The sequence below is a fragment of the Melanostigma gelatinosum genome (genome assembly GCF_949748355.1).
Source record: "Melanostigma gelatinosum genome assembly, chromosome: 1".
Taxonomy (NCBI): Eukaryota; Metazoa; Chordata; class Actinopteri; order Perciformes; family Zoarcidae; genus Melanostigma; species Melanostigma gelatinosum.
In genome coordinates this window covers 13848810-13862558 of record NC_136634.1, presented here as the reverse complement: position 1 = coordinate 13862558, position 13749 = coordinate 13848810, and the positions used below count along the sequence as shown (strand labels likewise).

The 13749-nt window shown below is 41.6% G+C and overlaps 1 protein-coding gene across 1 annotated transcript in view; it reads left to right on the top strand.

Annotated features, from left to right (window-relative positions):
- Nucleotides 1-13749, top strand: part of shank3a (SH3 and multiple ankyrin repeat domains 3a) — a gene marked incomplete at both ends in the record, with an annotated part of 114298 nt that overhangs the window by 64598 nt on the left and 35951 nt on the right. The gene's annotated exons all lie outside the window — the stretch shown is intronic.

The window sequence follows — 13749 nt, the reverse complement described above, 5'->3', positions numbered from 1 at the left end:
TCTGCCTGGATACATACTGAAGTATTCCCACCCGTTCCTACAGTAGATGTTTCCTGTCTTCCAGCTTCTCTGACCTCAAAAACATTTACTAATCGCCCTCCTCCTGTATGCTTTGATGTCTCGTCTTCATAGTATTGTGTCCATTTTATGGAAACACAGCTGCCATTTACACAGGAATTACAAATACAGATGATGAACAATTCAGACTCAGCAATTCAGACTCTTGTTTTTGCCAAAGAAAACCAAATGATACAGCGTCGTCTGAAACAGTGACGCATACCGATATTGACACGAATGTTATCGGAAATGTGATGACTCAACAGCAACCAGTATGCCTCTATCTACTGAATGGATCTGCTGTCACTGGCTTTTCTGTCGGTGCAGCTGAATCCATAACCCTGCCACTAATGTGAACACGAAGTGTTTTGCTGTTCTTTCATGTTGGCCATGCAGGAAACAAGCTTCCAGTCGCATGGCTGCCAGCACCATGGCCCAGCCAAGTAAACCATCTGGCTGTGATACGCAACACTGACCGTCAAAGCCATTACTGTGTTGCATTCACTCTGCTTCTGTGGTCCTGGGATAGAGACTGAGAAAGATGTCACTGATGTCAACTGGTTGTTGAACAAGTTCTGTTTACTGCATGTAATCCCAGCAGGGAATGACCAGTCAGTCCTCCTTGTGCACAGAGAGGCTAGGCCCGAGAAGCCACTTCCTCTAGGGATGGATGACCCTTGGTTTGATACATAATGCATTTCATCTAATCTGCATTCATAAATGGATGAGTTGCTAATAGTAATAGGGCCCATTTGCAATGGAGGACAAGAGGCGGCAAGGCAATTGAAAGAGAGAGCAGACGATAGGAGGATTCATTTATTTATCTTTTCCTTTCTAATCCTCCTGAATAAGGTGACGAGCAAATCAAAAACATCTCTACCTTATTAAGCCCCTGAAGTAAATATCAATCAAATTGTTTGTACCTTGAAGCTAACCCTGATACTGCTTCAGACTAAAAATATGTTGATTCAGTTATATATATATATATATATATATACTGTATGTATATATACACAGTCACTCATACACTCATCTCTGTCTTCTGGTTCCTGTCCTCACACCCTTGTCAATCACCAGCCATACCAGAGGGGCATCTTTATGATGAGATCAGACTGGGTAATTCTCACTCAATGATTTGTCTGGTTGTGTGTGTGTGTGTGTGCCGTGTGTTAGCACCTATGCTTATAAGCATTAGCATAAATGTATATTAACCCACCTGTTAGGAGGACAGATTGGTGGCCTGTTGAGGCAAGGACTATTGTATGCTGTACAGGGAAAGATGTGTCGCCCCATGTCTTGTAATGAAGACCATTGGTTTTGTTCTAGCACCTTCCTTGTCATGTGTGTTGATAGCTGAGCCTTTTTTCAACAAAAGTTAAAGAAGTGCACAATAAAATGATTTCTTGATTTCTTTTTTGTAGAGATGGATGACTATCTGGACTCAGATGGTAAATAGCGTATTAGCAAGGCTATCGAAGTCTTGATATTCTCATGATTAGTTGGCTGTTGCTTACTGAAAGATATTCTTCACAATTTGAGTAGAAAATGTCTCAAAATGGAATGAGAGCAAGCTGTTTAACCAGCTTCATTTTAAAGCGAAAGAGTGCTTTTAAATTCCAAACCCCGTTTTTAAGTAAACATTATTGTGTTTTTGCAGTGTACAAAAGCCAACTAAAATGAAAAACTCCTGTTAGTCATTTCCTGTTAAGCTTCCCCATGAAAATGATCAGAAATATCTACGAAGTATGTAATCTACACTGTAGCAGTATGGAGGTATATTGATGACAAAATATTTGGGAGAGTGCAAAGCACATTCTAAGTGGTAGCCGTCTGCAGGTCAGCCTTTCAGAGCCCGCAGGCTCATCAGAGCTCATCAAAAGATTTGAACGTGGAATCCTGATCGTTTCTGAGACTGCTTTGCCAATTTTTTGTATCTGTTTTGGAAGCTTTTTAAGCACGCTAGATTAAGTTCAGCCAAAGGCTGGCAATTTAACTGGTCCCCGTATTTATTCATATAATGGTAGGTTGCATTTGGGCCACACCCATTCAGAAAATAATGTCATTCTGAATTTAGCCACAGTTCCAGCTTCAAGATTCTCACTTTTTTATTCTCTATCACATAATGAAAGAAAAATGTCTTAGGCTTACAAACATAAAAACAGACGCGCATGAAAGACACACATGAACTTGCATTAAAACACAAACAAATGTTCGTAATAATAGTATTATTATTTTCAGTTTGAACCATTGTTTTTTTTTAAAATCCTACAGTTTGATCAGATCACAGTAAATCAAACCACCGCCTATGGGGCTCATCAGATTTCTTCAGGCATTATTCAGCTAAGTGGTGACAATGGGCCTCACTCAAATGTTTTTCTTATAATGCTTCCAATAACTTTCTCTGCTAAAATAAAAAAATAAATCTACATGTGGACCTGAAAAATCACACGAGTTAACACAGCCACTTTAATCAAAACGCTGGTAAATACTTTTTAATTAAATTGACATATAAAAGAAATGTACAATTATTTTGTTCAAATCATCTGTTAAACCCACAATTATTTCATTCCTCGCCCTCTCAAACGTTGACTTGCATACTGTGTATAACTGTGTTTTTTGCTCTCATATATTTAGTTTTCTGCATAAAGCGGTAACCTATAGTATGTTGTGGTGGGATAGTAGTGGTAACTTAATTGTAGATAGCAATACCTTTATTTAGGTTCGAGCATCGTGATTTAATTGTTGACTTGTACTGTTTACAGTAATAAAGTATTATTATATATGCCTTATAGCTGACTTCCAGTATAATGAAGACGATGACGATTATGCCACTGGCAGTAATGATGATGATGAACATGAAGGTAAAATGAATATTTTTGTTTTTAATTTTGAGAGAAGGATGACAATGTGGTTAAAACTATCAATCAAGGAGAACTTGTTTTCCATTCTGCTACCACAAACACATGATGTGAGTGTTGCAGGCTTAGTGACTTCAGTGAGAATCTTTCTACATATTTTGAAATTCACAATTTTGATCTAGAGTGTGAACCAATCGGGAAAAAAATAATAAGGAAGACGTATAGGGTTCTCGGAATTGTCATGTGATTCCACATTTTCATCCTTCATTTTCACTTAGACTTGCACAAGATGCACATATTTACCCCCATGGACAACAGTTGATGGGCTTTAAATGTGTGCTTAGTTTCAATGTCTGAATCCAATGCTACAGTACTGTAGTGTCCCCATGAGCATGTGTTTCAGCCAATCAGTTTCTCCTCCACGATGAAGACCTGCTTGGAAAAACTCCCAGTCTTTCCTCAGTGATTGTCAGTCCATCGGCCTGCTGTCTGAAATCAATGTCTCTTGACAGCCTTCATCTAGACAAACAGCCCCGCTGTCCACGATTTAACAGGGTCATCCACATTCAGCTCTCCAAGCAGACTCTTAGTCTCATGTAATGAGACGTTTGTCCTTCTTCACTCACTGACTGCCACTACACCACAAAACTAGCATGCACTTGGCATCATTGGCTGTTTGAGGGGATGCATTTGTGTGTGTCTGCTTATGACAGTTCAAAGAAATGGATGGTTACAAACTGATCAGATTGTGTGGTCTTTCTGTGTGCACATGTGTGTATCTGGTCACAGCTGTGTGTGTGTGTGTGTGTGTGTGTGTGTGTGATGATCCCTTCTGCACACTCCATTAACAGGTTGCCTGGCCCATGCGTCCGCCCTCTTGCATCCCTCCTCTCTACTCATTCCCCTGCTCACCCCTGTGTTTGTTTCTACTCTTCCCCTTCATTGATGTAATCTGATCTCATCATGCGTTTGGACATCTCTTGAAAGGCCACTTACTATCCCCATGGTAACAAACAGGGACACATGCCACTGTAACCTGGTCAAGCTTTTTGCAAACTTGTGACCCCATACACACCCACACTCGTGGATACAAACACATTTCGCACACACACACACACACTTGCTCAAAGTCAACACTAAATTGCAGGTGCAACGGTCACACACAGGAACACAAAGACATATTCAACGGAACGGATGTGTGTCTTAACATGCTGGTTCCCCCACTGGGAGCATATCTGCACATTCAGGACATTGTTCTCCTCAACCAGGTGACACATTTAAGAGCATGCTTTCGTAACAATGTATTACATCTCTCCCACACACACCACATACACCTTCTCCAAACGCCATTATAAATCTTGCAGACAGCCATGAAAATGAAACCAGCACAAGTAACGTTGAGATTAGACATTCACAAACGTGATTAATGGGGTTTGGCCGCACCCAGTGTGTGCAGAATATTAACACCGCTATGGGCAACAGAGGATATCTGGACCAGCTATACGACACAAACATAGACACGTATACTGGGTTTTCATGTATTATTCTGGGTCTAGCTTCACACAGGCTCAGGAACACACCCAGTAGCTCAGCCATTCTCTAATGCTGGCACACTGATCACATGTCTTAGAACTGCAAAAAGTGTTCTGTTGAACTCATTGTCTGAAGATATGCTTCTCGTCACATGTACTTAATTGTTTCCATCAACAGCTACACATACTGTATATGTACGCTGTTGTGCAGGTGTGTTTTGAGCTGGGCCAAGGAGCCAGTAGATTATACAAATGAAGCACTGCACATTATACATTATACTATTGTTCAGACAAAAATGCATATTCATTCATCCGTTACCAAGCAACAGGTGATAAGTGCCTAACAGCTCTAACATGTCATTTTTAGACAGAAATGAAAATGATGAAATTGTTTAAAAACAATTTGGTGCCAAGAAACAATATTCTTTTCAAAAATATTCCTCCATTTTATCTTCTTATCGGCTGCTTGCAAGGCAGGTTGGAAAAGAGCCTGTGTGCCAAGTGTTGAATTTAGACTAAATATGTTTGCTTCCCACAGTGAGCCTGGGTTGAATAACCGGTAATTAGACTTCCTCTCTGTCTGGTAGTAGTGTGAAGTGTACTGTGTGTGTGTGTGTGTGTGTGTAGGTGTGTGTGTGTGTGTGGCGTATGTGTGGGTATTTCTGTGTATGTGCAAGTATGAGCATCTCTCTATTGTTGTTTGCATCATTGTATGTGAGGCGTGCATGTGTGTAAATGTATTGGTGTATGTCTGCCTGTGTGCTTGCCTTTGTGTGTGTTTGTGCAGCACAGTGTAAGTAATTGCCTCCCACAAGTTAGATAAACAGCATCCTTCAAGTATTCATCAGCCAGCTGTCCTAATATCCGAGGCACATATTCGAGAAATGTCTTTCTCTGCCCATGTTCTGTCTGTCTCTTCTCTTTTAAACCTGTGAGCACATAAACAACAAACAGGATCGGTGTTTTTTGATCATTTATTTTGAAGCAAAAGTGTTGCTATAGTTTCTGTTTGTCCTCCGCTCATTTACTTGCACTTCATTAACACAATGTGAGACCTCACAGTATAGCTTTTGACCTCATGTCAGTGTATTCAATGCATTTAAAGTAACTGTACAGTTTGACAGAACTTAGAGGCGTAGTTACCGAATGTTTGTCGCGATCTTGATGCATATGTGTGTGTCTAAAGAGAACCTCTACTGACCTGTCATTGTTGCATGTAGGACAAGAGGCTGTAGCACATGTGGCCTTTTCAGCTGTTGACATCCCTGTGGAGGGAGAAGATATGCTCTGAATTTTGTATTGAGCATCTTTACATTATATTTTCCTTTTCTTCGTTTAAAAGTATGTTCACTGTATTCCTAAGAGAACCTATTAACAAAGATACAACAATGATTGGGGGGTTGCTTGCGTGCATGCGTGTTAGTGATACTGGACATGGTCACAACAAGCCCAAGGCAAGGACGTTGATGTCACAGCTACCCTAGCTGTCCAATCAGAGTAGCAGTGGGGTGCAAAGTCCCGCCCACGCACCTACCTGCTCCCTGCTGAACACGCCACCTGTTCTCCTGTTACACTCTCATCCTCTTGCTTTTTTCTCATCTTTTTGTTTTCCAAACGTGCCTATACGGTGCATCCTAGCTCACAGGATCATCCCACACTGAACCCCTCATTGAAATGAAACCCCATGCCTGCCTAACATACATGTCATTCACTGAGATGAAACCTCTCACAAAAAAATGAAACACGCCATAACCAACATTTGCGGAGTTGATCAGTATACTGACTTTTTTTTCTGTCCTGCACAGTGACAACACACTTTGCAGTCATGGGTGTGCAAATGTCATGTCCTTCCCCAGTAATGTCGGGTAGATTCGCTTTTTTACAAATTTTGAAAAACCTTTTGTCCTGACCTCTTCTTGTTGAGCTCTCTCTCCAAAACGCACACAGAATCTCCCTGAAATGAAACACAAGCAAACGAGAACAGACTCATTCTCACTTGTTAATGCCGCTAACCCAGCTCTCCCATGCAGCCACATGGAATTTCAGTCAACAAGGCATTTTGTCATGTAATAATATCTAGTGGAGGCTGGAGCATATGCGCTGGTCAGCTCATTACAGCATGTTCATGAATCACAGCATGAACACCATCATTTACGTGACAACCCGACTCGTCAAACGATTAGGTGTGTGATTAACAACTCAACAACAAACAATCTATCACTGATCTATTAACAATCAACAGACAATCAATGGTCGGTCTACAGCTAATCAATCACTGGCACACTCTGATGGAGAACTCGACTATTGTCTGTTCCTCGCTGGTCAGTGTACCAGGTGAAAAGATCCGGATATGATTTTGTCAAATCAGTTTGTGGCCATGTTTAATGTAGATTTTCTTGCGTGTGCTGATGCATAATATACGAATGATAACTCACTGCTGTATTTAACATAGTTTGTTTCTATTTCTGTGCCATCAGAGCCAGGGTTACATGAGATATTATCCTGGACTAAGGAAAAGAAGAAGTTAAGACATAGGGTGACTATAAGGTGGTCAGTTCTATTTTTGTCTCCACCTGAGGGTTGACACAGTAGGAGAGAGAGAATGCAACATGGAATAGAAAGCGAGTGAGAATGAAAGAGGAGGAGTGTCATGTAGCCCTCAAGCCTAGGAGGGAAGGAGGGAGGGAGGGAGGGAGGGAGGGGAAGAGATGAGAAGAGAAGAGGGATCCCTCTGAGTCAGCCTTGGAGTTTTCCTCTCTTCCTCCGCCTCCTCCCACTATACTTTACAACACTCCCGCCTCCTCGTCTTTCCTTTTTGTCTGTAGCCTTCTTCCTTTGACTTTGCTGTCATTCACAAAAAAGCCATTTCTCATCGTTTCCTTTTTTTTTTTCTTAAACTTGTCAAATCTTTATTTCTTTCAATCTCTCTCTCTCTCTCTCTCTCTCTCTCTCTGTCTCTCTCTATCCCCCTCCGACTCTCTCCCTCAGTTGAATACTGATGAGCCAGAGACTGCACCACTCCCTCGCCCTCTTCTAAGTAAAAGAAGTCCAATGAGGACGAACATGCAGCAAACCACAGCTCACGTTTGACTCAGAGCAGTGTGACTCTCCCTCTTGCTTCTTATTTATTGGCTCTCTACTTCATTCAGTCTTGTATCTACTCTGGGGTCCACTCGCCCCTTTCGACATCACCTTCTTAATTACCAGCCACCTCTTCTTCTCCTATTTCATGTCCACCTCCATCCTTGTCTTTAAATCTCATTTATCGAATCTATTCTTGTATAACCTGTTAAATAATATACAATCTATATGATTCCATATGTTATCTGTTCTCCCCCCAGAGCATTAGCATGTATTCTACTCATATATTACAGCTAATAATGACCGTCCCTGTTGCACAACTGTACATAGTCATCCCCCTTTCTCTTCCTCGTAGAGTGCGTGTGTTAGCGTGTGCGTGTGTTAGCGTGTGCGTGTGTTAGCGTGTCTCTGGTTGTGTCCCCCTTGTTTCATAAAGATGCAACTCTGCTCTCTCTCTCTCTATTACATTGAACTGAGGTTTAATAGTGGAGGGCTCCAAATCTAATAACAGCTCCCCTCAGGTTATTGGAATGCTTTCCACTCTCACCTTCACACACTTAATGTGAAGCCCACACACACGCACACACACACACACACACGCACGCACACACACACACACGCACGCACACACACCGATGTAGGCTGAGATATATACTTTCTCTTTATTCAGAACAGCCTTACACAGCAAGTACCTATAATACCTAACATTACATTACTCTTACTGTACATCACATGCAAAGACACAATAGTGCTGTGAATTGTTTTCAGGGAAGCATCATAATAAGTTTGTTTTTCATAGAGAATAATGGGATTCCCACATGGGGTTCAGAGGTCAGGGCCCTAAGTGTATTCATTTTTGTGTATATAAATATTTATCATTGAAAATGATCTAAATACTCTTAAGACTTACTGGAAACTGCTGGTTAACTTCACTTGAGGTTGAGGTTTCTCACTGTTTCCCGATACTATCATGTTTACATTATGCAAATGTGGATTATGGCTGCAGACAATGTACAGTCCATCACTTTAGATGTGTTTCTTTTGGATATATGACTTATAACTTATATAATTGATGTCTGAAGACCACAGTTCAATAATGAAAAGGCAAGTGTGACATCATTCTTTAATGGAACACATCAAGAGTAGTTAGACTCGAAGACAGTTAGTTAGAGAGACTAATTTAAGAGGCGGCACTCCACAATGGTACCATGAAGTGGCACAACTACTTTCATTCAGCAATTAGGAATTAACTTGCACAATTGGATCAATTATCAGCCCAATATCTTATTTTCCACCTTTAATATTGCTATGTCCCAATTTGGGACATAGCAATCCAAAAAATCCAACGTGTAGAGAGCCTATCGGAGCATTTTATGGAAATCAATTTGTATTTTGGCTTTGGCAAGTCTTCCATGGCATCCCTGTCTGAATCAGTTTGAGTGCATCAGTGGCAGAAAGCCATCAGCCTCTCTAAGCATAGCTGCAGCCTCTCTTGTCTGTGACTGCAGGCAAATACAAGAGTTTGACGCATCCACTGTTACCTGTGAAAAATAGGTTTGTTCATGTGTTTTGAAAAGACTGCTCATTTCCTCACCAGCTGTCAATCATGTATTCATTCATGGCAGTTGCCTTCACTCTGTATGAGTACATGTGTGTCGTCTGCGTGTCCGTTGCTTGGAATAAAGAGAAACAAAGAAGTAAGAAGGAGAAAGAAAATGAATGACTCAGCTCAAAAGCAATAGAGCGCAGCAAAGCAAGAATTAAAATGAGCTCAATTCGTCATCGCATACACACAGACACACACTCGACACTCGAGCAAGGGTGCATTGAGGCTTTCAGGCAGGGTGTGTGAGAAGTATAAATAGCTCTGCATCCTCACTCAGGCTATTTTTAAACCAGGAGCCTTGACTGACTTAACCAAGGGCAAAACTCAAAAGTTACATGAACACACACACACACACATAGAGAAAAATACTGTTCCAGACGTTTCGCGAGACGGCAGACTTCTTGGACTCTCATGAATAACTGGGCGCCTGTTGAAACATAGCTCTTCCCCTTCGTCAGCTGTGTCTGTCTTTAGCTAGCTCTCATCTCTCTTTGTCGTTGCTGAATGTAAGCCTCTTTCTGTCACATTCTTTCCCTTTGTTTCATTCGCTTGGGCTCTCTATTATGCGACAGTACTCTCCTTTCTGGTCACATTTCATGCTTCGCTTGTATTTTATTCCTATATAAACTCACAACTTTCCATGAATGGCCCAGTGAGGTGTTTTTCAATTCACAATGAGAACTTGCTGTGGATTTCTATGTGGCCGTTCAAAACAGCATGTTGGGCATGTTGGGGTTACAGAAGATACAAAGTCTTCCTGCACAGTGTACAGAAAATGTGTACCTGAGCAGTTTATTTGTCATTTTGTGTGTTCATGTGTGTATGAATGCATGTCACCATATGCTGTGTGTTTGCACCCACTAGTTCACCTGTGGAGGTGATTATGAATCGGTGTGGCAGGCCCCCACTTCAAGTGATACAGTCGAGACAGGCCTGACCTCTGATCGTCTAATGTCCAGCTGAGGTGTTGATTGCCCTCTGTACTGAACTGTTGTTTGGTTAAGCCCCAATAGACCTCCATATTCAATGGAACAAATGACATGCATTGTTTCTCTCTTCTTAAAGACAGTCTCCAGTGTTTGCATGAAGCTGAGTGCAGCCTACTGTATTAAAGTGTACTTCCTTTCCTGCTTGAGGTCAGCTGTCACTCATACTTTTGTTACGTGTAATTATTAGTACAGAAGACTTCCATGAGATAAATAATTGCATTCTTACTTTTGACCCAGGGATCCAGTTCTTGAGCGGTTAGCCGATATCCAAAAACTCTCAAATTAAGTCAAAAGGGAAAATGACCATTCAGAATGAGTATCGGGTACTTACAAACACAATTTGATCTGCCCTTGCCTGCCCTTTGCATCGCATTTCTAAAGCATGGTTATGTCTTTGGTTCTGGAAAGCACACATCAAAATCTCATTTGGCCATGAAATCACTTCCAGCGTCCACCACGAAGTCTTTTGTGTCAACCTGCCCTGTCAGAGTGCTACCCCAATCATAGTTTTGAACCACAGAAAACTATGCTGACAGTGTTTGAATGGGGACTTTATCACATGGCAGATGCTAAAATGAAAAATATCACTATCAGCAAAAGTTTGTCAAGCCCATCCAATTTGTAAAAGCATATGAAGAGTTAATCGTCAAATGTCTCTTTTGTTTGTTGGACCTTTTTCACGCAAAGTCACCACTGATCTTTCCACCACTCCGCTAGAAATACTTTATCACAAAGTGTGACTTAACAACATTCCTGAACGAGCAAATGTAGTTGTCTGAAGTCAGACAGACTGCTGCTAATTAGAAACCACAGCCTGTGCTTTTTCAAATGCAGTTGCAAATACAAAGCTCAGGAGTGACTGCTTTGTAATGTTCCTGCAAACCTGCACAGCTTGTAGTTGGATTTGATATACTGATGTCAGGCTTTTTCCCACTACTATCTGCAACCGTAGCTCTCCACATGGCAGTGGTCCCAAAGCGGTCTGGTTGGACCAAAACATCAACACGGGACACATATTGTAAATCCTTCTGCACATACATGCACTGTTTGAGTTCCTTCCTGCCACTTGGCCCCGATGAGCCCACATCTGATTCACAGGGACAGTTTTCATGCCAACACGTTGTTGGCAAGCACCAAAACTGAGAGGTAGGAAGTGAGAGGCTACTGACACAGCAGGGAACTCTCTAAGCACATCTGAGGGCGTATGCATACTATACATGTATGCCTTTCAGCTACTCGGACATATACATACATGCATGTAGTTGTGTCTGTTTGTGCTATATATAAATATAAATTTACTTTAAATTCAAAGAGTCTCTTAGACTTGCACTTTAATTTAACCAAAATATTAACTCCAGCTGTTTTTATTCAGGAATTAATAGTGTTAGAATGGCAGTGAAATTTGGTTTACAGTGTTTATTTTTTTCTGTGTGTTGATGCAGACTCTGCTATCACATGCTGAGGGCATTATCAATCATGTTATGTTGTGTTTTGTGTCTGTGGTGCGTTTAAAGTTGATGATGGAGTTGTTTACATATATATAATATATGTATGTGTTTTGAAGGTGTACACAGATATGTTAGATCTGTAAAACAGTGACTTTTGCTTGCAATCTCAGATACTCTGTGGTTGATTCTGTCCATATTGTGAGGTGTTGGTGTCAGTGTCAGGGACCAGAAATTAGTCCTGGTGCTATAAGGGACTGAGGGAAGTGAGCAAAAAAATAAATCAGAGGTCTCACCTTTTCTATCATTTCTGTCAATGGAGAACAGAGAGTACAGCCGGCACCTGTCTACTGCAGGGACACCATTACAGTATAGACAGACACCCTGACAGAGACAAAGAGGGGGATGGATGACTAAGAAATCACTGGGGACTGGGAGAGAAAGTAGAGTAGAGTAGAGATGGGCAGAGAGAGAGAGAGAGAGAGAGAGAGAGAGAGAATAAAGGGTTTGATCATGGAAAGAGACGGAGGGAGTCCGTTCCCGGGAGACAGTCAGGGTAAAGTTGTGTTAAGCTGTGATCAGAGAGGGGGATCAGTCCACGTATCCTCTGTGTGCTGAGTGTCATGTTTTTGCAGCGGGAAGTCGATAAACAGCCTTTCTCCTCTCGCACGCCATTCTCTCTTAGCAAATGTATGTTTAGGCTGGCAGAGGCGAACTATGGGGGGGGGGGGGGGAGGGTTCTCCAGTCCATAACTACATTACAAGATAAAAAAATAAATAACAATGAGCATACACATACAGTAACTTGTATTTTCAGCAATGACAGTAAATTGTTCTTCTTTCAGCAGCAGTGTTGGATTATGACTTGTAGGACAGCATATGTACTTGGGATAGTGACTGCAAGATTTTTTTGCAATTCAATATATCATGGAAACAAGTAAATCTCCTGTTAGGCCCAACATGTAGGCATTGATTATATAATAGTCCAGGGGAGGAGACCGTAAGCTTTACGAAAATCGGAAGAAATCATGCATTGACATTTATAGTGTAAAATACACTCACCTGCTCCAGCCTGTTTCTACATGTCTGTCTTTCAACAGGACGTGAATGGACTTGCATTTTAAGGGAAGCAAGATGTGGGCAGTGCAGCTGTAACACCTCGAGAAAACAATGTGTTTGTGAAAAGATACAGCGGGGAATCTTGTGAATGGCTGATATTTGAACTTTTACCATCATGCCACTGAAGATGAAGTCCAACTGGCTGCTTCTCGTAGTGCCCCAGGTTGCATCACCGTGACATGTCCCCATGCCAGAGTAGGATATAGTTTGGAGGAAGTAGACTACATCATTTAGCAGGCTGTCTGCCGGCTGCAACATCATACTGCCGTAACCTAGCAACCAGTTTGGAAGAAGGGCTCGCTCAGGCAAAGCTTCAGTTCCAGCTGGTGATCTCTGAGGAGTATGTGTGTGTGTGTGTGTGTGTGTGTGTGTGTGTGTGTGTGTGTGTGGGTGTGTGTGTGTGTGTGTGTGTGTGTGTGTGTGTGTGTGTGTGTGTGTGTGTGTGTGTGTGTGTGTGTGTGTGTGTGTGTGTGTGTGTGTGTGTGTGTGTGTCGGTCAGCTTCCTGGGATAATGGATGGGTGTTGTAGAAATGAGCGTGCTGGCTCAGTCCTGCAGGGAAGATCAATATCAACTGTATGTTAATCTCTAATTACCACAGCGGAACTTAGAAGGAAGCTCTTTCTTTCTCCTCCCCGCCCTCTTGCTCTCCTTCAACATCTCTCCTTCTTCTTTCTTTCTTTCTTTCTTTATCTCCCTTTCGTCTTTCCTCTCCACTACTTCATTTACTCAGTCTGTCTTTCTCTGTATTTTTTTCAAATTAAAAAATCGTTTATCGGCATCAATGAGAAAAAAAGCCTGTGTTGCCCAAGCACCTTAGTACGGTACATTAGTTGCAGACCAATATTTTCACATTACAGTTTCTCCTGTCTTATATCGGCTTTATGTGTATTTGTAACAAAACTATTTCTCCTTTCATCTCACTTGCACCTCATTCCCTCTCACTCATTCCATCATGACATGGACATCTAAATACCTCTCTCTGCTGTATTGCCCTTTGTCCTTTTGACTCCTTTCTCAGGCTCTACAGGCTCCACAACCTCCCAATAATGACATGTTTTATG